Source organism: Chinchilla lanigera, unplaced genomic scaffold, assembly GCF_000276665.1.
Source record: "Chinchilla lanigera isolate Chin_1 unplaced genomic scaffold, ChiLan1.0 scaffold00035, whole genome shotgun sequence".
In the NCBI taxonomy this organism is placed as follows: Eukaryota; Metazoa; Chordata; class Mammalia; order Rodentia; family Chinchillidae; genus Chinchilla; species Chinchilla lanigera.
The window spans coordinates 1,095,309-1,103,678 of record NW_004955436.1 but is presented as its reverse complement, the minus strand read 5'-3'; the positions used below and the strand labels follow the sequence as shown (position 1 = coordinate 1,103,678).

Genomic DNA, 8,370 nt, shown 5'->3' with positions numbered 1-8,370 from the left:
TCTCTCTGTCTCTCTCTGCAGGCTCTACCTAGACTGGCCCTGAGCTCCAGCCTTAGCCTCCTGGGTAGTGGGGGTGGCAGGTGCATCCAAATCTCAACATCTGTGACGGAAGGTCTGTGACGGAAGACACAATGCTGGCATGTGAAATTTCACCAGTTTTGACACAAGGTAAGTCATTTCAAAATAAATCTTTCAAACAGAGGTTGGCTTCCAGAAACTTTATATTTTGCCTTTGAAAATACCTTTATAACAAAGTAAAATTCTTTCTTGAAGACGTTCCTTCATATCTTCCAGTGTATGAAGACTTAGTCTGGAAGCATTCATTGGAAATATATTTGGAATTTCAGTGTACAACATACACTACATATACAGAAGATAAGGTACACAATGCACAGGTATCATGAAGAAAGTTCACAATCTCCCATTTGCCTCCCACAGCTCCTAAGCCCCTCTCCCCTTTCCTAAAAATGATCCTATGTTGTCGGGAGACAGCTGAACTCCAATCCATGACAAAGCACTAAAGAAGAGGATGCAGGGGTTGCAGAGGAAAAGCAGAGGGTCTAGGAGGAAAGGGGTCCAAACAGGACAAAGTGGAACTTTACAAGTGAGCTGAGAACAAGGCGTCCTCCACCTCCATACCCTTCACAGGGCCCGCGTAGCCCTGGATTCCTTTGGCTCCTCTTGGTCATTATTTTGGCTGTTTACGTGTGTGTCTGAGTCACTCTGAAACTGAACTCTGTATTTGTCAGCCTTCAAAATGCTAGACACAATATTCAGTGTTCACAAGGTGTAGGAGAAAAGGTTTAATCTGTCTCACATTAGAAGGGGTTCAGCCTATGGTCGGCTGGCTCTGAGGCAGAAACATCATGGTGAAAAATGTGTGGGAAAGCAAAGCTGCTCGGTTCATGGCAGTCAGGAAGCACAGCCAGAGATGAACCGTGGATGGGACCCAAGGCCACGTCTCCACGACCCACCCGCGCCCCCCCCAGCACCTTTTCCTCTGCTTAGTGTTTCTCAATCCAGTGATGTGGACATACCAGGGTTAGTGTTCATACCCACAAAGTCCAAACTCCATGGCAAGGTATGACGCCCCTGTACCATCTCCGGCCACTTACTGCCCAAGTTTCTGGTGCTCATCTGAAACCTTCCTCAAATGCCTCTTTGTGTCTAGACATCTTTGCACACTCAGACCTAGGTTCTGAGATAGCCCTTTCCCGTGTCACAAAGTCCTGCTCATCTCCTGAAACTACTCAAGCAGAAGTAGTCTTCCTCCATAGTGCTGCCAATCAACACTCTTCATTTCTCCCTGTTTTCAGCCTCCATCGTGCTTATTAGCAATGACCTCTCATAGGAATGAGCTCCCAGGTGACGGTGCAGCCATGGTTCTTTGTCACTAAATGATGGGGTTCTGAAGGGCAAAGACAGTGCTTACCTTCATCTTCCATGCTTAGCGTAGGGCCTGCTACACAGAAAACTGTCACCAGGACCTGACTTTCAGTGAGTGACTGGCTGGAAATATAGAAAAGGGAGAGCACACTGGAGCGGTCATGGAAGACTCATGGGTGGTATGAGATCTGAGTTTCACTTCTAAAAATGGAGTAGGAGCGGGGCAGGAAGGAACGAGGCAGAGCATGTCCCACTTGGGAACGACCATGGGAACAAGGGCACAAGAAGTTATGGGAAGATGACATTTTTTCAAAAATAAGGTCAGTTTGACTGTAGCAAATAACCACGAATAAACTCAAGTCCTCATTATACTTAACAAGTCCCAATGACTCAAGTGTGAGGATTTCTCTAAGCTCCGCCCTTCCTCACGCAGCCTTCTGCCTGCTCTGCCATCCTTCTGTCTTCCTCGCACATCAAGCCTGCGGCTGTTTCAGGGTCTCTGTCCATCACCAACCCCATCCCTTGCCAGGTGCTGTAAGGGTACTTAACACTAAGTTAGAATAAGAGCCAGCCGGGGCTCCAGGGCTGCAACCGGTTAACGTGTGGTACTAAGCCTTTTCCCAACGCCTCTGTCGCACAACACCCTGCTTTCCTCCTTCAGACTGGACCTCACTCTTTGGAATTTTTACCTATTTGTGTACTTGGCTTTTTGTTAACATCTCTTCCAACACCCACCCCAACACTACACCTGCAGTATCTACATTATTGCCTGGCACACTGGAGGCATTCAGGAAGTGTTATTCAAATAACTAACACGTTAAATGAGGTCAATAATCAAAGCTGACAGGGGATAAGTGCCTGTCACTTACGTAATCAGGGAGAGAGGGTCGGTGTGCTGTTTATATTCTACATGGAAGCAACATTACCAAAGATATGTATATTTAAAAGATCGCTAAATACAAATGCAAAATCTCTTATAATGGGGAGATTCTGGCAAAGGGCCCTGAGATATTCCCAAATATCTGACCTTTTTATAAATCTCACATTTTAATTAATTTGCTAAAAAATGTATTTCAATAACCAATTTGATTACTTCCACCACTATAACCAGCATCAAGTCTTGCAAATTTGAGATTAATTATACTATTTATTGTTTTTAAATTTAGTTAATATTCTTGGAAAAACAGAGCATCTCAATTTAAATTCTACTCATGCTTCTTATAACACTTTCTAAAATCAGAAATAGCAACAATTAAATCTAATTTTTGCCCCTGGACCAAAATAAATGAAATTTAAATTAGACCTACCTGTTAAATTCAATGCAACAAATATCTACTCACAGACTTGCTCGGGTACTCTCCTTTATAAAATGTCCAATTTTTATGTTTGGGGTTGTAACATGGACTATGGACAATGGACTATGTCCAGACTTCAGGACATATGAGAGCTACATGATATGTAGCATGGTAAGCTTAGATTTATAACTTCTAATATCACCCAACCCTGAATTTCTAACATTCTATCTTGTGTAGACTCTTGAGTAATTTATTTGACTACAGAAACATATTTCCATAATAACAAAAGATATTTAAACACTTTCAGAAACATGTTGTACTCCTGCTACCCTATCACTGTTTTGTTCTTCACAGAAGCAACTTCCTAGTTTATTAATCTGAGGGTCCTAGATAATTCCCAGTTCTTCGATGGCAATGTAATTTCCTACAGTCCACCCCTCCCCACTGACAACCTATAACTTCTAGAAAAGCAACACAGTGACAATTCTACCTGAGACCCTGAACAACAGCAAGAGCAGGCAGTTGAGAAGCAGCCACAGTTGGAGAAGCATTTTGCATCATTCCTGGGCCCTGAGTGTGGGCTCCAGTTACAGAGCAGATGTGGGTGTCAGCCACTGAAATGACAGAAATTTTGCCCTCTTTGTGGCTGGAAGTACAGGGAAGTAGAGCCCGCACCACAGAGGAGGGGAGAAAATCCCCAAGGTCAGAAGACGGAAGGAAAACCCGGAGAGTCTACACAGGCCTCGGCCGTGTAGAGCAGCACACGGGGCAGGCAGACAGAAGGAGCAGCACAGCGGAGCAGAGCCTGAGCTGCTGTCGGCCATGGCCGCCGGGAGGCAGGACGCTGTGCCAGGTTTACCTTGTACTGACTGAAGTGGGTTAACCACCTACAGAACCAAATGTTCCTCAGTGACTCACAGCAGACGCTAATGTCTACATAGTCTGCAACACTCATAACTTACTATCAACAGGTACTTGACACAAAGAAGTAGGAGTGCCTGAGGCAGTCGGAGGAAGAGACCACCACTGCAAGCCTCCTCAAGAGGACAGCTGGTGTTAAAATTGTCAAGGACCTTAAAGAAGCTGCTACAATTCTCTACCAGAAGAAAAGGAAAACAAACTTGAATTTTAGAAGAAAAAAAGGAACCACCAGAGAAATATGAGCCATAAAAAACAATACATTGGATCTTCTTATTTGAAAAAATACAGTACCTGAAATTTTAAAAAACAACTAGATGGACATGAACTCCATGGATATTTTTCTAAAGATTTTGTTCTACAGCAGAAAAACTACAGCCCTCAGGCCAAACCCAGGCAAGACTTTTCTGTACCTTCTGCAAAGGTTCTACATCTGCAAAGGGCCTGGAACAACAAAAACAAACAAAAAACAAGGAGCAATAATGACCACGTGCAGCTCACAAAGCCTTAAGTATTTATTGCCGGCTCTGCACAAAAAGTTTCTCCATGTCGGAGGAGCGAGTTTGTGATGAGAAGTCATTGGATTGCTCCCCTGTCAGGAGGAGCGGGTCAGAAACTCAGACCCCACCACCTGCGGGTCCTTGTCCTCCCACGCAGCGCCCCCTGATGGATCCCTGCCCGTAATGCCTGCGTGGGGAGCTCCAGCTCCCACGGTGGCCATGGCGACGGACTGATGAATGGGGAGCCAGCTCAGGCTCCTGCAGAGGCCTAAAGGCTTACTCTGTGACTAAGTCCACATCGCCAGGACGGCTCTGCCCGGCGCTGTGCCAGCGACGAGGTGACCCGAATGGCCACGCATCGTCCTGCCCTGGGTGCTGGGATTCTTTGGCCATGAGATTTCTAACACAGAACCCACAGCACACATCAGGCCAAAAGATGAGCCGCTCGAGCTAATGCATGAGAAGCAAATATATGACTGTGACCTTACACCTTCCTCAGTTCACGATGTCTTAGAGCTCTTAAGCTTTTCACATTGACTTCTTAAATCTCATATTTAAAGTAAAAACTAACACTGTTGAACATTAACAAAAGATAAGGCCAAAGAGGTTTTATTCATACATCCAAAAATAACTTCCTATTTAAAGTTAATATAAAAAAAATCTCCAAATCCAAAGGAGGATGTGTATCTTAATGTCTTAAAAGGATTAGCTACATTTACTTAGCCACTGACAATTATTTGGTTTCTAAATCCAGCAAGTGTGAGAAAGACTATAAAAAGAAGTCAAGGGCAGTGTGAATGCCAGCAAAAAAAGCGTCGTTCAACAAAATGCAAATGGCGATATTTTTCTGGACAGGTATTTGGAATAGGTTACTTCGTGGAACAGAAAACCTGGTGGAGCGAGGACTCGCCCTGGGGAAAGTGTGGTGTTTGTAGGGCCATACTGTGGCCAGACAATCAGCAGAACCAGGACTTCAGGAAGGACGTCAGCCGAAGTAAAGCAGACCAAGACTCGAGCCTCACGTGTAGCCTCAGTTCCCAAGATAGGTAGACAGTTTGAGAAGGTAAGAATGGCCCAGGGAAGACTGGCCGGGAAACTCGAGCGTATAGTTAAAGGAAAGGACTTTAAACTGCCTAAGGTATAGATCTAAGGGAGGCGGGACAAGAGAGAGGGTTGACTCAGGAAGAAGTTGAATATGACCTCGAAAGCCATTAGCATTTCCATGCAATAGGAGAGCATGCCAATTTCAGCCAGGAAAAAGGGTAGCTGGATGGTACCAAATGCTTCAACAACAACCAGTGCCATGCTCACAGTCACTTACTTTACTACCCGGAATCACGGTGACAATCACATTAGGCCGGAAGGGAAGCAGCCTGCACTGTACATCAACCGTTTCAGATTTGATTCCTATTGCTACTTCTACCTCCAACAAGGGGGAGAAGAGAGACAGGGAAGCACACAGCTCTGGGGAATGGGTGTGAAGCCCAGGCCCCTGTGCCCACGCACCTGCACTCGACAGACACTGCGGTGCCACTCGCAAGAGCCCGCTGTACGTCAGTGAGCGGTCTGCTCAACGAGTACATCTCCGCCTCATTTTAGGTCCCTACATCTGCAGCCCCGCCCTGCCCTCATTCTTTTCTTATATCCTCTTCTATTTTCTCTGCTAAAGAAAATCAGTGATCGGCTGGGGTGGGGCTCAGTGGTAGGAATGTGCTTGGCTACATGAGGCCCTGGCACCGCACAAGAATCAGTGATGCCAGACATCGCAACTTACAGTATGAACAGAAAGCTGTTATTTGGTGCGTTCGAAGATGCACAACCCATGACAGAATACCGTCTCGGTCTACTGGGTGAGCCTAAGCACTGATGCCAACATAGCCCGACATGTTTCACACACAGACTTCCTGTTGGACAGCTGTGTGTATAAGAAATCCAACCATGCTCTGGAAATTTTTCCTGGGATGTTCAAGTCGTGCAGACTCTGGCTGCTGGACTCACCCCCTGCCCTAGCAGGACCTCCCGCAGTCCAGGTAAGCAGGTGGAATCCAGAACACCCTTCTCCACAGGGCTGGGTGAGGGCTCCGCTAAAATCAATCACCTGCAGATTAGCTAAGATCCATGAGCTCCTCCCGGCCTTGGGGTAATATTGCACACTGAGAAGTTCTAAGAGTGAACGGGCACATTCTGATCAAACCTATCTCCAAAAGGTAGCTTTTCTCTTCTCATTTCATCTTATTAGAAAGTAAAGTCCTGTACCCATCACAGGAGCAGGGTGCTCTGGTGTGGGAAGCCCACGTGAGCAGCTGTTCGTGTGGGGACAGAGGCCTGGGCAGTGCCTGCGCTTTCCATTCTGTTCTGCTGGGAACCTAAACTTCCCTAATGTCTAAAATTTATTAATTAAATAATAAGTCATTTCTGAGGACTTGAGTGCCTTGTATATGACAAAAAATTACTGTCACTTAAAGGACCCTTTTCAGGAGTGACCGGGATGTGGAGCAGCTCTCTGCCCTTCAAGATAAGAGACTGCTTCTTAAAATGAGCTCTGAAGAGAACTCCCATGGAGGGCAGCTGTGCATCACCACCAGCACCCATTTTACAATCCCAGTTGGGAGAATCCCATGCGGAGCAGGCTCCGCCAAGTCCACGTTTGTGTTTGGTGTGCAGCCTGCCAACGGGACGAGTGGGCTTCCATCCCGGCCTGGCCCAAGACCTGCACACCCTTCCTCTGCTCGCCCTCAGACAGCTCACAGTGCTCTCCACAGTGCTCTCCTGGGCCGGACAGCCTCAGCCAATCTGTGCTATGTTCTGCTTCTCCCGCATCACACACAGTCCTGCTCCGCTCTCCTGGGTAGAGCAGAACTGAGCTTCCGGCTGCCCCTCCCAGGGCAATGGAGCATCAGCCACGTTCACTGCTGGAGCAGTGGAGATGCTGGCTGCTGTTCCCGATGTGACACAAGGCCAGCGCCCTCTCCTTCCCGTGCTGCCTGGGGTGCCCGCTGTCAGGGCACCGCTCCAGTGGCCTGAGTCGCACGACTCCGCGCCATCCCCTTTGATCAGCCCTGCAGCCTGCTGTCCTCTCCCACACACCAGGAGGCTGCTGTCAGCTGCGCACTCCCAGCTGGGGATGGGCCTCCCCGCTCCTCTGGTCCTTCCTCCTCCATCTTCCCCAGCACGCTTCCGGCGGGCTTTTCCAATGCTGCTCTCCTTGTCTAAGATATTCACTCTGCATCCATGATGCCCATCACATGTGCAGGACAAGCTACCAACCTGGTTGAAGGTCTGCCCTTCCCCGGGGACGGTCCCTCTAGGAAGGCACTCCAGAGCAGGAAGAATGGATATGCAAAGCCCAGGGAGTTGGAAACGCTCCTGCGTTTATAGAGCCTCTCCCAAAGGCAAGGCAGCTGAGTAGTGAAGAAAAAAACACTTAAGGCTCTTTCAGTAAAGAAACCCTTTTTAAAACTCTGTCACACTTTTGTAAACAGGATGTTTAATCTTGTAGCTGTCGGAACACACAGTGGAGTCACACTGATAAGTGAGTGCCCCTGCCTCCTTTCTCAGGCATTTATTCTTTTCCTCACTGTCCTTCAAGGTCACCAGTGACACTTCTTCTATGCAAAGAGTGTTCTGTCTGTTCTGGGTCCTTCTCCTGCTGACCCCTGCTGTCCTCAGGATCACAGTCCTCCCAAAAGCCTCACCGTCTGTCTGCATACCACCTCTTCTGTCCCCCAGGCCAGTTCTCTGGACAGTCTTTCTTGGTTTCCTTCCATTTGTTTCTTATCTGCCTTTTACTTTTAATTTTTTACTAGATGCATGTGATGGCTTGTACCTCAATGTCCACCCAAAGCCTTATGTGCTTGCAGGTGGGGCTTGTGAGGGCTGGCTGGGTCCTGGGTGTATCAGGCTGGGAGTAAGGGTGCGTGGTACTAAGTTAGTCCCCTGATTGGTTTAGCATAGTTCTGGCTGTGGACATTGGGAAGGCCCACCTGGGTGTGGGTGGCACCACCCAAACTGCTGGCAGTCCAGAGGGGACAGAAGGGAAAGGGAGGCTTGCTTCACTGCTGCTGCCTCCCGCCTGCCCTTCCATGGACTGTTTCTCCTCTGTCCCGCCTCCCTGCCTTGGAGCCAGCCGACTATGGACTGACACCTCTACAAACTGTGGGCCAAAATAAACCTTTCCTTGTTTGACTTTGGGAGTCAGCTTTTTCTATCAGCAATGAGAAAAACTAAGACAACGCACCTTCAAGAAAAAAATCCTTCCTCCTTTTTCTTCT

At 47.6% G+C, this 8,370-nt stretch overlaps 1 protein-coding gene across 1 annotated transcript in view; it reads right to left on the bottom strand.

Annotated features, from left to right (window-relative positions):
• Window positions 1-7,523, bottom strand: part of Slc35f1 (solute carrier family 35, member F1) — a 216,028-nt gene extending 208,505 nt beyond the window's left edge. The window contains exon 1 of the mRNA XM_005389123.2: window positions 7,367-7,523. The gene's annotated coding sequence lies outside the window, so the exon portion shown is untranslated. The remainder of the gene's footprint in view (window positions 1-7,366) is intronic.
• Window positions 7,524-8,370: the final 847 nt, after the last annotated feature.